The 22,108-nt window shown below is 42.4% G+C and overlaps 1 long non-coding RNA gene across 1 annotated transcript; it reads right to left on the reverse strand.

Annotated features, from left to right (window-relative positions):
• Positions 1–19,371: 19,371 nt before the first annotated feature.
• On the reverse strand, positions 19,372–20,155 carry LOC129457298 (uncharacterized). Its single transcript, XR_008649183.1, has 3 exons — positions 19,764–20,155; positions 19,604–19,697; positions 19,372–19,461 (listed from the first exon to the last, which is right to left on the reverse strand). It is a non-coding gene; the product is annotated as an uncharacterized LOC129457298 (long non-coding RNA).
• Between the last annotated feature and the right edge of the window lie 1,953 nt (positions 20,156–22,108).

The raw sequence follows: 22,108 nt of genomic DNA on the forward strand, positions 1-22,108 counted from the left end.
GAATGATTGACACACAATGGCAGCAAATCTATGCAGTGGCCCCCTGTCTCGCTTTATGCTTTCTCTCGGAGCTGAAAAGACAAGGGGGGAGGTTGGTGGTGTGTGCGTGCTGTATAAGTCCACATGGAGACCGCGACCACGAGAGGAGGAAGGGGGGGTTAGACGGAGTGATGTCCAACAAACCAAGACAGAGGAAGAAGTGAAGACGGTGAAGATGAGCTTGTGACTAACGCTGTTGCTAACCATTCTGCTAATCCCCCCCGCTCTGTCAGGTGCAGCAGCCAATCTGGAGAGCGCCGCAGACCCTCTCATTCGAATATGATCCCTTGGCTGGCTCCGACCCAGACATCCACTGATCCTGTTATCATCTCGCTGAAGACACAGAGGAGAACGAGCGCTAAAGACAGCCACAAACACACCATGTCAGCTCCTCAGTGCATTCCTCCAGAACCATAAGCCTGAGGGCCCGCTTCAATAAGGTCAGTTATATCAATGCATCTGAATCCAGGTCATGGCTCAGAGTTGCGTGTATTATAAAAGTGTTTAACATCTTACCAAACTAACTCAGTGCACACATCTGCACACGTCATCTTTTTTACACCAATAACCAGATTCCACTCATAAAAAGTATAAATGCAAATGATTAAATTTGATAAATAGCCATGAGATAACATTTCAGTGCGATATAAACAGATGTACTAAATGATATACGGTCCAAGTATTCAAGTTTAAAGAGGAACGTGCAGATAATATATTAAAAAAAAAGTCCAAATCTGAATGTTCAAATCTGTAGAACATATTTTTGTCTTGCCATGTTTGTACTTCAGATATTAAAAACACTACAAGCCCTAATTTAAACTTCTTACAACACTGGATTTCCTGGATGGGATGTACTGGTTGCCCAAGGTGACAGAAAGCCGTGTGGTTAATTAAAGAGTGGACAGCTCTCCAAAGTGCACTCACACACTCCTGGTATTGTCAGAAGCACCACTCTTCTGCAGCACAGCCCCTCAAGAGTCATTTGCCTGTGTTTTTTAGAACATGGGGCCAGACCCTGAAGCACGCTCTCGTTGTTCGTGGACATGTGTAGATGCAGCATAGACTCATCCGATAGCTCACAGATAACACTTTCAATTCACTTTGATGTTATCCTTTGGGCCTTTCTCTGAGAAATATGAACCTGTCACACGGGCCACGCGACAGATTTGTTACATAGTTCTACAGTAGATAAAAGCAACAATAGGGGCTGTGGCCTTGTGCTCTCTGTATGCAGACTTAGCAGGACTGCAGCACTAATCAGGAGGGAGCACATCTGGCCTGACAGCAGCTGCATCACTGTTTAGAGGAGCTGCCAGTGTGAGAAACACACAGGTCGATTTCCCTTTCTCCCAGGACAGAGTGGGTGTTTTTCTCATTCATTTCTTCTTTCTCTGGGCTTTTCTTTGAGCTAGCCAATTAACCTGGGAGCAGGGCACTAATGAGTTCCCTCTGGTGGCTCTGCACCTCTCAATGGACAAGAGGAAAGAAAAGCAAGGGCGGAGGAAGAGGAGCGGGTCAGGCCTGGATTGCAGCGGGCTGCAGGGGGGAGTGGGCCAGACATGGCAAAAGTAGGGCTAAGAGACTGTTGAGCGGGGTGAACGAGGAAAGAGGGGTGACGACACCAGGTTTGGGGGCACAGAAATATGGGACAGGTTGATGCAGGAGGAGAGGGGCCAGCTCAGTATCCAGCGGCCCACTACGGGCCTATCACCAAGACATTGTCAGCCAGACAATGGGCTTATCAGCCTCCTTTTCACACCAGTCTGATTAACTGGGAGGAATGGAAGGAAGAGGAGGGGAAGAATAAGGGCATGTCCTTGTACCAGCTCAGTAAATGTCAGGGAATGGGCCAGCCACTGGGACCAGCCACGTGAAATAAGCATACATCATTGTGGGGCACTTTAAAGCCATACTTGCTCACTTTGTGTTTGCAACAGAAGGAGGATCAGCCATAATAAATCTACAAGCTGTGTAAATGTATCTCACGCAGCAGATTAGCAGGGCTGCGATAAGCACCTTTAAGCATCATTAGCTAGACCTGCGTGTCTCATTCGTCACATAAACACAACAACCTGCACAACACAACCACTGTGGCCCGACCCAAGATAAAGGCAAATCAAAGAGACGGCGAATACTTACCTTGATATTCTATTATTCATTTGACCGTTTACGTATCCCTGAAAAAAACATTTGATTTCTTATTCAAGCTATGGATATCAGCCAATATGGTATTTATAAACATTAAGTGAAACACAAATACAGTTCAAAGTGGCAAAAGGTGTATAACCGCAAATACGTAATTATTTCAGTGGATCCAATCAACTTAGCATCTATCCATTTATCCTACGGGAGACCAGTAAAATCCACTACCTAACTTAAAGGTTTCTGTCAGTGTCTTTAGTGTGACTGTTCACTGCTGCTTTTTGTGTGCATTTAATAATAATAATAGTCATAATAATGATAATACCTTAGTCTTATATAGCGCTTTTCCAGATGCTCAATGTTGCTGTACAACTTTGTGCATCATTCATTTACTTCACACTTTGTGGTGGGACTACTATTGTAGCCACAGCTGCCCTTGGGGAGACTATCAGCCCCTCTGACCATCACTAACACTCACACACACACACCACATTCATTCTATGTGGGTGAAGTGTCTTGCCTAAGGACACAACGACCCACTGCTGCACCTAGAATTCCCAGCGGTCTCCCTTCTAAGTACTAACCAGGTCCAGCCCTGCTTATCGTCTGGGATCTGACAAAATCAGGCTTTTACAAGGGGGTGCATTTCCCCACGCACTCATAAGAACTCTACCTAAATGTGATGTTTTAATACTGATACATAGCAGTTCAAAGCTTGGCATATGAAAGGACTTACAAATGACTAAGGGTCTTTAGCTAAAATGGTTTGTGTCATTCTCCAATTAGTCTCCTGTATTGATCCTGGTATGTTTGTTTACATGCTCCCTGCATCCCATTTCTGCAGCCTTGACAGCCATCTGTCACACAGAGGCAGGAGGTGACGCTGCACAGACGGATTCACAATGTGTGCGCTGAGATAAAGGTGCATGGAAAACTTCCCATTAGTAAAAAGCTGGGCTAAATTTAGAAGGATGACACCTTTCATAATGTTGTGCTTAAAATATTAAAGGTTAAAGCTTTTATAAAGAAAAAACTAATCCAATGAATCTGTAAAAGCATATATTCTTATCACTCAATAAGCACATTTTAAAGAGTGCTGTACAAAATTGCTCACAGCAACAAGTGGGTGTCCTCTTCTTCCTATTCATTTTCTCTTTTTTTCCCCCTTCCATTTCTAGAAAAAAGGATTCAGTAATTAGAAGCTAGACCAGGTGGAAGTACACAGCTCAAGAGGCCAACACTAGCTCACCCTCTCCTCCACAGGAAGATGTGATGAGGAGCAGAAGAGGCTGGCTCAAGAGGAGAAAGGCCCAGAAGAATACTTGGAGGAAGAAATGGGGGACAGGGGGAGCAGGGCCAGGCTTGGGAGCATATTGGGTCAAAGAAAATAAAACGTGTCATTTAGCCAAAGAAAGCACATGAGAGCAGCATGCATGACGTGAAGAGGAGGGGGGGGGGTGGCCGGCCGAGGTGATGGAGAGGTAGAGGCGAGGTTAGCTGTTAAATAAGGAGCGGGTCAGGAGAAGGGGGGATGGAGGGGAGGGGGGTCTGTGGGCAGGGGGGCCACCCTCAGGACAACTCGGCCAACAAAGCTGCTTCTGTCTTGGGCTCCCTCCTCCACAGACCTCCTTGAGTGGGCAGGATTCCATTAGCGGCTGTAGAACCTGGGGTCTATTCAGAGTCCGCCCGGTCCTGACGCACTGCTTCTGTGGACACATAGACAGAGACGGCAAAGCACACACTCAAGAACACACATCGCTCCTAATTAATCCTCAGATTACCCAGCCAATTACTACCACACTTGAACTAATGAGAAATTATTTAAAGCATTTCCCAATTAGGGTTTACATGCTCTGTTGGGTAGGAGTCTGCTTGTGTAAAAATTCTGCTTTTAAATCAGAAAAATCACTGCCTATTTCATACAGATATATTCATCTTTACAAACAATCCTAGGTCTAATCAGGCGGCTGGAGCGAGTCCCCCAGATAGAACGAGGGGGGATGAGGACAGACAAGAGCAGGAAAGAAATAAAACCACAAAAGACATGCTCCTTCAGTGCAGCAGCAGTACTGTAGGTCGCTCTTGTTAAGGCTGGGGACAGTGATTAGAAGAGGCCACAATACAACCTGCCAGGAAACGCATGCCAATTAGGTTACCAGGAGAACCACAGGCCCTCATTGCTATGGGAAACCCGCTAACCCTAGTCCCGCACACATTCACACAGGCAACTTATGTAGTATCCGCTACCGACAAGCCTTTGATTATCACATAAGGGACAAAAAGTCAGATCAAGAATAGGGCAAAAGGTCATGGCAAAGGCTAATCGACCCTAACTCTTGGATCAAAAGTTGGATGTTATGGTGGATTAACTTTAAAATCTTGCAATGGATTACGAGTGTGCCTAATACTGGGCCTTACAGAGACAATGACAGAGGGCGGGAGGCAGGAGCGCAGACAGGCCGTGTAGGATAACAGAGGCGGGACTCAGGGGGGCATTATTAGTGCAGAGAATTACGAGCTCATCCATGGGTGACATGTAAGCCTGCGTGGCACACTCAAATGTTTACAACAGTGATATTTGCACATCGTTGATCTTATCAAACTTCTATGTAATACTCAAGCTTTTGTTCTGATTTGCACGGGAACATGTATACAGATGCAATAACCCAGAGGCAGATAGCAGCAGCACAATGTTCCAGCCATGTTGTCCTGAGGAGCGGTGACACGACCCAGCCAGAGGAGAGAATATTCACGGTGATGTGATGGCTACGATGTTGATTAATGTGCACGCTCCCTGTTATTAAATAAACAGGGTGAATACACAAAATATATTGAATAAATTAAAGCCATATCCTCTGCAACATCCAGCTCATTAGAATGCATGAGGAAATGATGTTCTGATTGCGACAAGAGTCACTCATTAAGCTGTGTTTGTCCCCTGCCAGAGCACCACTCCCCCCTCACTACCCCCCTATGCCCCAAAACACTTACCCAAATGCCTGCCACGCACTCTAAACCAAGTCCCTCCCTTCTGCACTGCTCTCCTGCTAAAAGCCCCCCGACTTAACATCACCCCTTCCCAACGGGTACCACCAAAATGCCTAACACTCTTTTCACCTTGTAGCCCCTTCCGAACACGTCTCCCTTCTCTTCCATTGCCTCCTCCTCCCTCTCCTCTGCTGGGATCTGTGTCATCATTTTAATTAATTTCTAATCAGGCGAGAGTAAACTAATCAGGGGAGGCGTTAAACAATGACGGCGCTGGCTGCTCAGACTCACACTGGGGGCCGCCAGGCTGTTATGCATGCCGAGGAGCTGCACGTTGATAAACAAGACAGCGTGGACTGGGCTATCGCTGCCAATCTCCTCTGCCATACATGTTAATATGGCTTGTTGTGCCGCGCATATGCATCCTATTTGCATCAGATTCTGCAAAACGGACATGAACCGAGTTGTTGATTTGCCTGAGATTAAACCTCCATTTTATAAACACAGCTTATGTTCTGTATGATCACTTATATTTGCATCTAGAACATAACAATATGTAGATTTGCGACTGAATAAAGATATGTGTTGAGGGACGAGTGATGGAAATGCGTGTAAATGATCAGAATGGACAAATAAATAACCTAAACCTCTGAATAGTACAGTATCTGTCTGGTTCGAATGGGCTACACAAAGGCTGCAGTTATCTGTAGGCGGCCAGATCCCACCAAGGCTAACGCTTTGTGAAAAAACAAGACAGACAGAAGAAGAGGGAGAGAGAGGGAAGGAGAGGGCACTTTTAGGCAATGTATTAGCTGAGACAATGCAACAAGGGAGCTCTGATTAACCTCTTGCAGACTGTGCCCAAAACAGCCAAAACCAACATGAGTGAACCATAATTGGCAAATTCCCACTATATGATTGCATGACAATGACGCTGATGACAGATGATGATGGAAAATGAGTTTTGACCGCCATCACTGTGATTGCCAAAGTGAATTTTTAAAAGGCAAATTGTATTAGGATTAATGTAAGAAATACAGGGGATGTCTGCACACTGGGAGCGACTTCACCACGGGCGGCAAGAAGACAGCCACAACTCTTCCTGTTAGTCTCAATGTTTGGAAGAAAAGGGCTTTCATGTCCGACTCATCAAAGCTTTGTAAGTGGACCTGATGTCTTCTGCTGCCAGCGTCATAGCAACCAGTGACCACCGTCTTGAGGACCAAACAGTATTGGCATAGTAACTTGACAAGGAAACAGATGCATGCACTCAAGGTGAAATACAGCTATAAACCACAGAAATCCGAGCTGCCAAAAGTAAGTTAAGGTACAAGTTTACACCCAATTTCTCAGTGGAAATAAACATGATATCCATGTAACAAAAAGTACAGAAGAAGTCTTTAATGTGTTTAAAATGACTTTCTTTTTAAAATACCATCCCCTCCGTCACCACCTCCCTCTTCTTGGCCTCTTTGCCAAGTATTAGATTCCCATGCCAAGCGCTTCCCTGGGATAGAATAAGGATTGCGGAGGTGGGACGCTGAAACCCTTCCATAACATGTCAAACTACGCTGGAATCCAAAATGCGAGAGGGAGAGGAAAAAGGGTTAGCGGCAGATTTTCTATGGGGAGAAAGAAACTGTCACATCATCAGATTGGTTATTCTAAGTGGAGGGATGTGGGCATGGGGGCGGGGGGGGAGAGGGGTGCGGTGGCAGAGGCTTGGGCTGGCAGGATCTGGCAGCAGCACACCATGGAGGTATTTCCACAAAAATATTCAGCCCCCAGGCAACGGAAGGGGGCGGGAGGGGAGGTGGGCCGGGCGGTGGGGGGGTAGTACCGCAGAGATGCACTGAGAGGTTAGGGATTGTAGGGGTGGGTGAGGGACAGGGAGGATATAGGGGAGGGAAATAGCACTGAGGAGAGAAAGAAAAATCTGGGAAGCCAACCAAGGAAATCCTGCTTCTCAGATATGCAGCTGTGGAATTAAAATTGGTATAAAAACAGCAGAACAAAAATATACTTCACACTTCAGAAGCCTATTGAAGGAATGGAAGGGGGGTGGGAGTGGAGCGATGTGCCACTCTATCCTGGCACTGATACCTCAAGCACTAAGAGGGGTAAACAGCTATTCTCCACACTTTAGATGGGCTGGCTTATAGGCGGGGGTGAGGCGGGCGCCCACAGGGGTCTCATCGGGCTACAGGGCGAGCTCAAGATAGAAGACAACAGAATCTGGAAAAGGAGCAAAATGCCCCCATGAAACAATTTGTACACTTTGCGTCCCCTCAAGCACACTAGTATGAAGAGCGCAGGATTGATTCATGATCAAACGAGCATGATCGTCACTCAAATTCAATAATAACGAGCTTCACAATCAAACAAGCTCCAAATATACAGTAGCTCCACTTGAGGCCAGGATTAGGCCTTTCTGTACACACATCTGTGGTGATGTGCTCCATTACTAAACAAAGACTTATCAGAAGCAAAAACAACCATGCAAACACAGATAAATCACAGACAAATCAATTAATTTAAATGAGGGTAAATTCAAACTGAATCAAGCACATTATCAGGCATTCAGTATATGAAGACACTGCAGAATGTGTGTCCTATAGTGGCATTTTTAAAGGTTTCAAATAATACTTTACATGTGTATATCTGTGTTTAATAACTGATAAAATAATTAAGACTCAAAGGTAAATGCCATATTGGTTTATCACATCTCTTTGTCCCTTTGTCATGTTCTGACGATTATACTAATACAACAGTAAATGCTCTGCAGGTAGAATATTGGATTTTAGTTTCAACAAACTTCAAGGTTTGCTTACAGGGAGAGTTGTTAAGGGGTTGCATAAAAATACATTTATACAGATTGAGATTTTTCTCTTCACTCTGGACAATGGTGATTTTGAGTGTAGTTTGATAAAGGAAAAAAACTTTTCAGCTAGGAAAAGTAAACAATTTTATGGTTACATTTAATGAAAACTTAAAAGAAAACATTCATTAGTTCTGAGAGCTCTGAGGATGATGTTATCGAGTACAACCCAGTGGAGTGGAACACTACTAAAATAATGCACTCATCAAGTGAAATGAGTGTGTTAAGAAGTTTGGTGTAAATGGTTGCAGCTGAGCATTGTGTTATTTCATCATTGCAGAGACTTGATCTTAATACAAATCTCTATGTAATATGGGCCTATTCATGAAGTCTACGTTTTCCACTAGTTTAATTATCACCATGCTCTTTTGGAGAGATATTCAATTAAAAGGGCTCTTCGTTTGGCTTTATCAAAAAAATACATTTGGCAATGTATAAATGATTTGCAATCCACACACTGCACAAGCATACTCAATGATAATTTTTGAATGACATAATAAAATTGCTAATTCAAAAGAAAAGGTATATTTACTATTCATCTTATTGTATTTGATTCATTTGACTTAAAAATTAAGACAGACTGCGACTCTCAATTACGAGATGACTGTCAAAGAGGAATGACAATAAAGTGGGCATAAAATCAGGGAGAAGAAAGCCACAAGCAGATCTGCCATATTCACCAAGAGCAGTTTTTGTTGAAGTATTCTCTACAGAGTTTGAAGCTTTCATTTCATTTCTCTGACATTCTCCGTCTGACCATCCAAGCCCTCTCCTGAGACAGTGGAGAGAAAGCGCAGTTCCAGAGAGAGCTATCAGGATTAGGATAATTAATATCATCTCATTTCACTGTGATCCTCTCTGCGGCCCACTGCACACACAAGGGCAGGATGGAGCGAATATTGTGGCAAGACTATCCCAGCGCCTGTCAATCTCAGCTCGTGGTCCCTCGCACACACACACGCTCACCCTCCTCAGTGGCTAAATTGCAGTTTGAGAGACGACAGGGGAGAGGCAGTGGTGTCCGTGGCGGTGGGGGGGTGGTGGGGGGTGCCGGGCCCGAGGGACGCCATACAATGGAGCGTGCGGCTGACCAGCGTTCAGGTGAAATTGAATTGGAAATCTTCCACGGCTGGTTAGCATAACAAAGGGCCTTGTGGCTTTAGACAAAGGCTGCTTCTCTAATGCACAAAATCAATCTCTCTACGGGCTCGGTGCATTGTTCCCTCCCGCCATACAGGTGTTCCTTCAATGGTCCTTAATCAAAAGTGTCAAAACAAAGTTAAGAGTTATCTCTGCTTCACCCAGCTGCTTCTGCAGAGCAGGAGGGGAAAGAGAGCAGTGACTGCAGATAGCAGACAGCTCAGAGACACGTTCACAAACAAGCTGCTGAAAACACTGCTGTGGTCTATAGGTAAAGACAGGCCACACAGGGTCATCACACAAGTCTATAAGTTTGTCCAGATGTGGATAACTTCAGAATAAAATCTTATGAAAAGTTGATTTGGCTCTGTTGCAAACAGAGTGTTTTTATCTGTATATTACAAAACAGGGAGCCTATCCAAAAGACCCGTGTTTGCACTGATGGTCTCGTTGTTAATATTGGTAGTGGCAGGCCAGCCTTTCTCCTTGAAGGTCATTTTACAATAGTGACACACAAATACATCTCCCACAAGTACCCTGCCTACAGTATGTTCACCTCCTACACTTAAAGCACTGCTTCTATAGGGCTTTGTGGGCCCAGGGCCTTGACTTCAGGCAGAAAAGCAGCAATGAAATAAGAGTTAAAACACTAAACAGCTTTTTGTGCTGTGTTTGAGTTAACCATATCCATACAACCATAGTGTCTGTAAGAGTTCAGGGTTTACACAGGGATCAGCTATTGAAAACATGCAAAGCCACTAATTAGTATTGGGCTGGGCGACTAAAGTTACCATCGCGATCATAGTGACGGTTCTGATAATGGATTTAGTGTCCAGTAGCTCTACATAAACCTCCCATGCTTCTGCTCTTAGTCCTGGGAGAACTCTTACAGACTAGTTGATTAAAAATCACTTAGCGCTCAACAAACAAAGCTGTCAGTCGTTACCATTGGGATTTAAGTGGAGGTAAAATGAGGGAGGCGACGAGCAGAGGGGGAGATCAGAGGGGAGAGGAGGAGGCATAATTGTTTAAGTTATATTCACAAACCTGTATGTTGTGTTTCAGTTGACCATTACAATATCATAGAAGACACGGAATTACAATTATATCTTTATAGTTTTACATCAATGAAGTTGCAGTTTATGAAGATAAGAAAAAAAAGTTGAAACATACAAAAAATAATCCCTCTGCCTGTGTCATCAAAACACAAACTTACATTAGACAAGGACAATTTATGTACAAGGAACACATTTTGACACTTTTAACATCCATTTAGGAAAAGATGTTGTATTTTTTTAATTAAGTAATGATAATGTGTAATGAGCTGATATTTTGACACCTTTCATTGTTCTTGTAACTGTTTGTGTTGCTGTTCTTGTTGTAAATGTAACTTTTTTGTATGTGACACTTGGTTGCTATGCCGACAAGTTGATGTGATGGTTTGATTTGTCATTTTCGAGTCAGTTTTGGAGACTGGCTCTGGTGAGTTGTTACTGTTGTTGTTTTGTTGTCGTTTTGGCACGGGTTACGGCCTACAGTCTCTTGTGTTCAGAAAATAAACAGAGCTCTACAATAATATAAGAGCAAGAGCATTGGAATTAACTATGTCACATCTGCTGCCCATGTTTAACCAGGAAGTAAAATTACCTCACAAAACTGTCAAACATGGGAATACTAGGGAAGATTTTTAGTCATTAAGGATAAAAACATACAATTTGTAGACAGCAGTTAGTCGAAATCAGTTATTATTTTTGATGTTGGTATATTTTTCTTTACTGCAGTTCTTTTTCGTATGTCAAAAAGAGCCCGTGAATGTGATCGAATATGTTTGTCGCTGTCCACAGAAAGGTGTCTTGTTAATTTCTTGGTCTATCTTTACAATGCGAATGGCAGTACATTGACAATGACCATAAGAGTGAATGCAGACGTGCAGATAGGGGTAGTATAGGTGTCCACATTGGAGGCCAGACACACATTACACATTCAAGCAGCTGCCACTGACAAGGCTCCTGCAGCAGCTCCAACGGCCCGGGCCTTCACCAACAGATGGTAGTTCCTACTGGTTTTCCTGACAAACAACTAATGCACATACAACTACATTTTGCACACTGTGTATATAAAATAGATTACACGTTATATGGTTTCATTACATCTATAGCGATAAGTAACTAAAGACACACCCTCGTCCTTTAGCCAGAACGTCATGTCCAACCTTCCTCAAATAAAAAATATCACAACAAAATACAACCTTGAAGTCAAATGTAAATTAAAGTGCTGAATGACACAACTGATTTAGTTTAGATGCCAGAATAAAGGTTTTACACTTGGGAATTTTTTTCCACAGAGTCTAAGTATCTTGGGTCCTTTCAAGGTGGAAAGTATACAAAGTTGAAAGAGAAAACAACAACAACTAAAGCTAGATAAGAGGGACATAGTATACTGTATTGGGGAAAGATGGGTGACTTTCACTCTATAAGGTTCCCAGGGGCTTCTGTGGTCAATTGAACCATAATGTTTTTGTTCAGGCTGCTAAAGACAACATTAGTGTCATGGCATTGTTGGTGACAGCGGATTATTCAAACAGGTATAGTGCTGACTCCGTCCTGCGCGCCTGACCCTAGTGTGGCTCATCTTATTTTGCTGACCTGTGTGCAGAGCAGACCGACAAAGGTGAGCACACAATCTCCTAACGCCCCAAACAGAGGGAATTGGATCACCCCTACACTGACCTCCTCAGAGCCCTGTGCTACCGAAGGGGCCAGGCACTGACCCCGCGTGGCCCCTGCATCTGTGGCGTCTCTGCTGTGGCTGCTGGTCGACATGACAACCTGTCAAAGACGATTGACAGGGACCGCCCACACCCACAAACACTGTCACCCGCCTCTGCAAATTACTCCAAAACCCAGACGGACCCAATATCTTAGCAACCAATTTGCTTCTTGTCATTGTCCATATGTTTCACCTTAAAGTGGTTAGGGGTAACAACATTTAACCTGGATCTAAAGAGGAATCAATACAAACAGATAACAACGTTTTTCCACAAAATACAGAGACAAAAACATATTGATATTTTTACACTAATTTATATACAATTCTGACATATTCTGAAACGGATAAATTTAAAATGCACCCATGGGAAACTTCAGAGCGCAGAGACGGGACTAGTTCACTGACAGGGTGCACGTTTCCTATGTTATTTTGCCACTTTCAATTCTAAACAAAATATAAAATAACAAAGTATTATTGTCAGCAAACCGTTTCTACATATATTTACCGTAACCATTACAGTTGGATTGCATGTGTGACGAAGTAAAGGAAGTGAGCCAAGGACACGGGGCCTAAACTAAAAGAAGAGGTTACGTACGAAAACACTAAACGTTATTTAGTGACTTGTGCTTTTTCCATCCTATTGTGCCTGATTTTGTTACAGTAGCAGGGCAGTCTGATCACGCACTGCTTTTTCTAAAACACAATGTCGTCCATGCCTTCGCCTGAGCTGTGCAGAAGACCGGCACACACAAACAAATCACAGATGCACATACTGAAGCCCATATACACAAACACAAAAAGAGGCTCCCCGCTGTGCGAAAAAGAGCTACAGTACTCCCTACATCAACAGTGGCCTAGATAACACAATACGCACAAAAGAGTCACCCCATGAAAATAACCCTCCATCTAAGCATCACTGCACTTATCTACTCATAAACATAGGGATAAATCAATTCACTGAGAAACACATATTTTTTTTCTCTCATTTGAAATTACAGCTGCGGTACCAAAGCTAGCATGATAGCATAGGTCAAATTCACTAACCTCTTCTCTCCATGGCAACAGACTACTTTTTCTAAATAAAAAAAAAAAAGGGTTTTGAAGTCATAGTGATTTTTTATATTTTTTTAATGAAGTGAGTGAGTATGTATTATGAGTGTCCAGTGTTTCTTGACTAAAGACTAAGACATGTACAGAATATGTATATGTGCGCGTGTGTGTGTGTGTGTGTGTGTTTAGGCCTATACGTGCGCAACCATGGTGTTATCAGACAGTAGGGATTAGCATAGCAGCGCCTCACTGCTTTGTTTTACCCTGACCTGTATAATCAGTGTCACATTAGCAACACAACAAATCAAACGTTGTGAGTTTCCCTCCTGTAACCTCATGCACGCGTGGCACGTCCCCATTCAAACACCCAGCTGGCCACCGTACACATGATAATTAATATGAGCAGAACACCTACAGCAAAGATCACTCATTTCATTTTAAATTGTTAAAACAATATGTCAGTTTTGTTCTATCACTACAATATGAAATGTTTCTGAAATGTGCTGTTTAAAAAAAATGCATGCAATGTTAGCACTTAAATTTGTACATTTATTTTAATCAGCAAAATGATAAATAGTAGATTACCCTGCAGATGACACATTCCCACATAGTAATAAATAAACAATAGATTTAACCTGCTGCTATACTGTGCTACTTAAAGTTTCATTATCATTATTATAGATATGTACGATCCGTTTAAAGTTAATTCAAATACAGTTAATACTTGTTGATTTTACCATGTATAAATACTGGAATTGCAGAAGAATTTCATTTACAAAATTTGAATCAGGTAAAATGTTATTGCTTGAGTAAGTCTAATCTATTCTGTTCTGTCTTTTATTGCATTTACTCGACCCAATTTCATGGTAGATATTTTCAGTGATTTAACAATGTGAGATTAAGAAAAAAAAAAGTTTCTAGTATCTCGACTGACTGCGTAATAAAAGCAGTGCAGTTGTAGATGCTTTGGGTTTGAAAAATATGAGGTGCACTTTCCTGGAATATGAGGGCAATAGCGTCTTCTGATCTACTACTGTAAACCCTGTACTTTTGAGGAGAAAGGCATAGAGAGGAAGGAAGGCACGGAGAAAGACAGGAAGGAAGGGATAGGAGACAGACAGCGGCAGATGGGCCAAAAGACAAGTGCGGAAAACATGTGTGTGAGATCCAGCTGACATTAGCAGCTCACCCAATGAGATGTGATGATTAGCCAAATCCTGCTAATCAATGACACATTCACATGGGTTCCTGCTCTGTTGCTAAACACTAATTGGTCTATTCTGCCGCAAATAGGGAGATTCTGTTTCCCACTTCACAACAAGCAATGCGGGCTGACACGGGGGCACGTACTATGGGCGCGCACGTGTCAATTGCACTTCCATGCACATACTGTACATCTGTAGCCTGGAGTATGCAGCAGATTCTGCTACATAAAAGGTCAAATTGAGCCTGATTCAATTTGAGAGTGGATGAGGGGCACAGGATCCCGGCTACTCGCTTCAACAATAAGGAGAGAATGGGATCCTAGAGTCAGTTCACCCAGTGGCAGGGGAGGGGGCTGGAGAAAGAGCCCTAAATTCAATTTCACTTTGTAGAGTATTTAGATAATGTCTCCTAATGTAATGCTGGATTGTGAGTGGATCCACTGTAAAACTCCTACGGTTTATTAATCACAGCGCAGCATCAGCGCCACCAAGGTCCAGGAAGGGGCACTGCCTCACCTGCCACACACTCTGTGAGCAGACCTGTGCCTGATCATACACAAGAATTAATATGGACTTTTCACTGTAGCATGTCACATTTACAACTGGGCCGCTGTGTGCGCAATTAAAAAGCTCTTAACAAAAAGCAATTATCAGAGTGGCATGAAATTCAAAACTGACAATTATTACTCTGCTTCTGATTCCACTGTAATATTTCTCACTACTCAAAAATACTTAACACAATATTTGTATAGGACCGAAAGTTAAGTAGTATAAGTTCATAAAAAATACCTATTGACTGTTTTGGATACATACATTTTTGCAAAGTTAATTTGATTAACTTCAAATTATTCTGCCTGGAAGCTTAATAGTTTCTCTGCTTGTTTATTATATAGTTGGATAAAATAATAATAACCCCTTGCTATAGAAAGTCTCACCTTGGAGGAGGGCATTGTCATAATATTTTCACATCTTTCAATCTCTGCCTCTCCATCTGTACACACTGCACACCCACAAAGGCAGCGCAGCGCGGTCAATGCGGGTGTGTTCCTCTCGTGCTGAAGAGGAGCACAAGAGCTGGACTCACACTTAAACGCACTGCTGTTACTACCGGGCCGTCCCTCTGTCTGAGTGCAGTCTGTGTGTCTATGTATGGAGGTATGAATGTGTCAACGCAATTATGTGCACAGGAGAGGCTGTTTGGGCTAAATAGAGTTGCAATTATTCTTTTAACCTGTTCGACTGGCAGCCCCTCAAGCGGGAGGAGACATGGGGGATGCAGACAGACTAAATGGCATTTATTATAAGGTGTATTTTTTGTTTTGTGTTATACTCGATGAAGGCATGTTTGTTTTGAATTGAAATTGCACAGTGTCTTTGGCCTCATGTTGATGTAACTAAAACAGCAGATTGGTTTGCAGGTGTTAATTTGGCTGCCAGTAGTGACTGACAAGTGTTTGTCAGGACATCATATCACTAAGTTGATTTAATTTGTTTTACAGACTGCTCTTTGTCTTTGACAGCTTGAGTGTAATGCTCCATCAACAGCAAGTGGTATAAAGCTCTCACGAGGCAAAGCTACTACATAAGAGACAAGGAGCCACACTTTATTTTCTCTCAATACTTCCTAAATGGCCTCACAGAAGATGCGATGATTACCTTTTAAATTATTACTTTCCGGGGAAAGAGTTTTTCTGAAAGGAAAAGTGGCATTTGTGCATAGGCGTTTCTTTTCAATTAGTTGTGTTCAATAAATATCACAAATAAACTTGTGTTAATGCAGTATTTGACAACAATGAGAAGATGTTACAGACTGGTTAAAATAATAATCTCAAATATAAAACTGCGCTTTTCACACAAACACAAAACATGCCAATAACGTTATCGCGCCAGATCGCCAGCTCAGCAGATCCAAAAGCACATGTCACCTGTGATAACTTAACGCCCGCACACTATCGTCCACACAAACGCAGAGAGGCAGAGTTCTTGGCCCCTGTCAATAGGACGTAAAGGCTTTTGGCACTAATGACCAGCGGCGCGATAACAGAGAAGAGGTTAATGTGTTACTGTGGGTGATCAAGATAAGCCCATCTCCTCAGGTCTGGGGACAATGACACAGTGAGAGTCCACAGACGCCTCAGGCAAAGGCACCCCTTTATACACAGGTGTACATCCTCTACTAATTTCAATGTCTCATTTTCCTTATTTCTTACAAAATGTGTAATTTACAAATAATGCCTTTATACAAAAAAAAATCCTTTTTTCCAACCTTAGCCTTACAATTTAAATTTACTCAGGAGTTCACAATGTTTAACTGCTTACACAATATCTGAAAATGTTTTAACATAAGTTGATTCTATACAACTTCATAGAGCAAAATTTTTACTTTGCTGCATGTATTGCATATGTATGTATAGGCACAAGTATTCAAGTGACAAACACACACCTTCCCCAGTGTGAATCAAAGTAACAGAAAATGGCTGGCCCCCTATCTGTGTGGCCGGCTGGGTCGGCTGACATTTGGACACTTGTCAATCATCTCTTTCAATAGCTGAGCGGCAGGAAAAATGGAGTCAGGGGGTCAGCAACTCAGTGTATCGCCATGGCAACAACTGCACTGAAGTTCATAGCCTGCTGGGACTGTCGTCCTAAGTGTGTGGTGTGTGTGTGAGAGAATGTCCATTTTTGTTCCAGGTCTGAGTGTGTGTCCAATTGTTCCCATCAGCCAGAGGCAAATACTCCTCCCATTTTAGCTCCTCCACCTCTCACCTTGCACCCTCACATGCAGCTTTAGCCTTTTCTCTCTACCTCCTGTTTCGTCCCCTTTTTTACCTCTCGCTTCTAACCAGCGGGTCAAGTAACTGGGCCCTGCAGGAAGTAGAGAATCTAAAAAAATAAAACGTACTTAACCTTTCAGCACCTCAGCCTCTCCCTTATTTTGGCCCTGTGACTTTCACTTTTTTATTCTTTCACATTGTGCCAAATGCAACCAGCCAATCCCCTTCTTAACTAATTATTTTTCCATCTTTGCTAACTCACACTGAGAGGAAATGCCTTTTTCTCTTTGTGACTGTGAGTTTACTAATGTTTAAAAAGCAAAGATGCATGTCTTTTTCCCCTTGTGGTTTAAATGCTAAATACAAGATTCTACGCATACAAACGCAACAGTGTGCACCATTGGTGGTCTGTTGTTGGGATGAATACGGAGGATAATTTGTGTTCTCAACCAGGGAAAATAGCTCAGATTGAGCCTCAGAGGACAATCCACTGACCTGTTTACCAAACACTTATCGCAGAGAGGTTCACCGGCACTATTCATCCCCCCAGGGCTCCAGCAGCCACACACTGGCACAAAACTAGTCCCCTCTGTCTACCTAGACGTTAATGACAGTAGCATCACAAAGTACATCTAAAAGACAGTAACAGCAGACATAATGAAAGTGCAAGATTCATAACAATTATTTATAAATAAATAAATAAATTACATATTCTTGATTAAAAATTATTATCAGATACATTTGGATATTACAACATTTACTTCTTAAATAAATATATATTTATTCATTTGTATTTAGGAATTTCAGCAAAGACAACAGCTCGTAAATAAACCAGTATGTTACAAACTCCCATTAATGAGAGCAGCGTTCTTTAAAAGTCTGTGGTAAATAGCTGTTTGATTTGGATTAACCATGCTTCATTACCCTGATGAAACAACACAGCCAAAATGAGTTCAGACTCAAACACACAAAATGCATGCTTCAAGACACAGAAACCAAGGCTGTGTCCAAATCTCCCCCCGACTACATGCACATACTCATGTCCCTGCAATGCTGCTACCCAGTCCCGCCAATGGACAAGGCCTGACTGGAACGGCATAATTCGGGGGGATAATTCATGGATAATTTTGGGATAATCTCCAGAAAACCATTCATGGAACTGCCACCCAGTTTGCCCACAGCCTGATTAGCCGTGGGCTCAGAATGCCAGACACTTGTAGTGACCAGCATCGCCAGCAAACACTTTGCTACAAAACAAAACAAACAAGGAGCTCCAGCAAGACACCCAGCCCTGTACATCTGCACTACATAACACAGAAAACTAATGTATAATTACTAATAGACTTAGACCCAATAGAATCAAACCTTCAGAACAAAATATGCTAAAAACACATTACTGTTAAAAAATAAAACATGAAAAACATTCAGTTTGAGACTGCTCCACCACACTACTGGGGGCGCTGATAGGCGCACTATGATGTGTGATTGCCACCTTGTGGACAAGTGGCTATTTTTTTTTTTTTTTTTTTTAACTTTCACTGCATAGTTGGTTCTTAAAATTCTATTTAAAACAAATATCATAACTATATCTAGAATGTTTTTGTTATTAGAAAGCAAAGAAAACTATCTTAATCTTAATATAATAGACCCTTGTTTATTATAATAGCAATATTTTTTATTTTTATATACATTATATACATTGGCACATACACTACTACTACTACTACTACTACTACTACTACTACTACTACTATTGTTGTTATTATAGTTACTATTGCTATTGTTATTATTACCATTATTAGTATTATTAATGATAATAATCATAATAATATTCCTTGATATCAAAGGTAATATTTTGTTTTACTAAGGAGCCTCCGTTGAGGAGAAATCTTCTCTAGGCCTGTATCTTATTATATAGTGACATCTAGTGGCCAAGCAATACAACTGTGACAGTCAGCACAACTTGTCACATGAAGCCTCATGATGCAGTGAGACATGTGTGCACTGCCAGCAAACCACTGTTAATGAGAATAAACACCCCTAATGTATTTGACTATATCACAGAGATTGCTGTAATAAAGGCAATGACATGAAACTCACACAGCCCACAGCCAAGACCAGATGGTTGATGAGACCTGCAACTTCTAACATCACTTCTTGTACTTGTCACATTAGATAATTAACAAATGTGACTTTAGAAATAAACTACAACAAGATACACTAAAAGAAAATAAAGTTCTGATATTTTTAAATGTCATTATTAACATAACAATAACAATATTTTGTTATCATTTACATTATTAGACTTAATGATTAAACACAAAGTATAAAAATAAAGAGGATCTACTGCAAAAATCTGTTTACTTTATACTCACCATGAGCAACCATCACCACGAGGCAGCAACACTTAATGCACTTTAAGTCTTTCTTCAGCCCTGTCCCTTCCACTTCCGCTGTCGTAGTCCTCAAGTGTTCACTGTCATTAAACAGATCAAAATTAGAAATAATCCACAGCAGTGTTTTTGGTCCAAAACAACCCCCCCGAGTTTGCCCCACATCATCTGTCCAAAGAGATGGAGATAAGCACGTCCTTTTGGTCAAGCAGCCAAGCCACTTACATCCAGCACTTTTTAGGTCCATTCCCTGAAAAATCTAAAGGGCAGTGTCCTCTTTGAGATGTTACTTCAGGTGAAGATCAGCAGCACGGCACTCCTGGAGAACATAAGTGTGAGAGACAGCCCAGAGAGATGGATGCATCAAAGTGACATTAAAGCTCACCTGTTTCCTGGCGCTGGTGAAAGCCAGCTGTCAGCAGCTCTGTGCTCTCTCACTATCCCTCCCTCTTACACTCACTGCTTTGCTCTCTTCACTTGACCAACCCACTTCAACAACTACAAAGTCCACAGATCTTTGCACTGTGCAACCTATTCCATTTGATGACACTCACTCGCTCGCCTCTTCTCTCGTAGTGCAGCCACAGCAGACAGCAGAAGGCTTAAGGTGCTCCAACCATTTCCCAATCTGACACTCTCCTGCCTCATTCTTATCTCGCCCATCTCACCCATTCCCACCACTTTCACCTCTCTCACCTCTTCCCACTTTAAGTCCTTTCACTTGCTCTAATAAGTCCTCTGCCTGTACTCAACCATTACCAATTTTGTCTGACCCACTATTTGCTATTAGCCCCTTCCCCTTCCACATCTACTCTCCATCCCTGTCGCTGCCTATCCGCCTTATATATCCCCAGCCTTCGCCTTGCCTTCTCCCCATCTCCAGCGGCATGAATATATTATTATCTACACAATGGGGCCCTGCTTATTGTTTATGAATTACCAGCCTTGCGGCCAAACAAAGCCTATTTTCATAAGAAACCTCCATTTCATTTCAGCTCCAATTAGATTGGGGGCTAAAGAATAGGAGTCCTCAGGCCTCAGCCCCTAAGGATGGCAGGTCCATTCAGCTTCATTCAATGGGGCCTTATTGCTTTCCCATACAAAAGAGCACGTGGACGGGCTTTCAGACTGAAACACCAACCAAAAATGACTGGGAGACAGTACTGTACAATAACAAATCTTTAAAGAAAGGACACAGAGTGCTTATCCTCCCATCCATCAATTCATCCCTCACTCTTGGCTTTCTTCTTCTCTTCTGTTAGTATATTGTAAGACCTGGACATTAATGACAGACAGTTGAAAGAGAAAGGGAGTGAAAGAAAGAGGAGAAGAAGGAGGCAGAGCAGCTCAGTTTTTCACAATACATGTCAAGTCTAAATGATCACTGCTGCTGAATAGACTGAGCAAAGTGTGTATGTATGTGTGTACAGCTGATTGATTCTCTGCTTTGAAAAGAACAAAAAAATAGTGAACGAAAGAGAGAGGAAGACCTTGGTGCTTTTCTGAGAGCCACAATAGTCTGTAGGTTTGAGTCTTATTGTGGCGTGACCACAGTGACAAGCTGTCACTCCAGTCCAGGAGCAAATGGACCAGGTCACAGCTCAGATAATACACTGCCTTTGCAACTGACAAGTTTCTCACTCAACAGACACTTGACAGTGACACGAAAGCCCTTCAGTTCTCCCAATATGAATATCAATAATGTAAAGATTGAACCAAACTTTTCACATACCTGTTCCAGTGGAGCTCACGTGTAGAAATGTTCACTGGTGCCAGACCATGACCAAATCAAATGCCTAAATGATGAATGATGAGGCTGGCAACCTAATGTTCAGGACAGTGCAGGGCCAGCATAATAATAATAATAAACAGCAAAACTACACTACACAGTGCATGTAATATAAAGCCAATACTGTATTTCCTAAATTGTACGCACTTCTGCAGCCTTTAAGAATCTTCAAGGCCCCACACCCTTCTGTGCACAAAACTCTTTACAGCTCTTAAATTATACGTAATTGCGAAAATAATGAAGTGCATAATTTCTATTCATTTTAAAAAGCTGCAGGATGTTTGCAACATGTGTTTCAAAGACAAGGCTACAGCAGATCACTACACCTTAAAACTGAGCTAAAGAGATGTGTGAGTGAAAAAGGCAACACCTGCGAGACACATGGAGCAGACAAGATAATAACACAACCAAAGGCCAATCTGATTTGTCTCTAAAACAATCTCAATACTACTTGTCAATGAAGTGCTAATAAAAAACAAACAGGCCTACGAGTCTGCGGTGTGGCCCATAACAGGGTCAAACTCCACGCAATGGAAAGTCATTACGCTCAGTTTAAGTTTGACAAAGTTAATCTCACATCAGTAGATTCGTAGCAATGAAATAATTTAGCCAAGCACTAGAGTCCTAACAACCAATTTACCTTCAGAGACAGCAGCCTGAAAGCTGCACAGGGGCAGGTGGAGCAGAAGGTCCCTGGGTCTGATGAGTGCACAGAGCACACAACACAGTGCACAGAGCACACTGCACAGAGCACACTACAGAGCACACTACAGAGCACACTACAGAGCACAGAACAGAGAGCACAGAGCACACTGCACAGAGCACACTGCACAGAGTACACTGCACAGAGCACAGAACACACTGCACAGAGCACACTACAGAGCACAGTGCACACAGCACAGTGCACACTGCACAGAGCACACTGCACAGAGCACACTGCA

This window comes from Periophthalmus magnuspinnatus, chromosome 21 (genome assembly GCF_009829125.3).
Source record: "Periophthalmus magnuspinnatus isolate fPerMag1 chromosome 21, fPerMag1.2.pri, whole genome shotgun sequence".
NCBI lineage: Eukaryota > Metazoa > Chordata > Actinopteri > Gobiiformes > Gobiidae > Periophthalmus > Periophthalmus magnuspinnatus.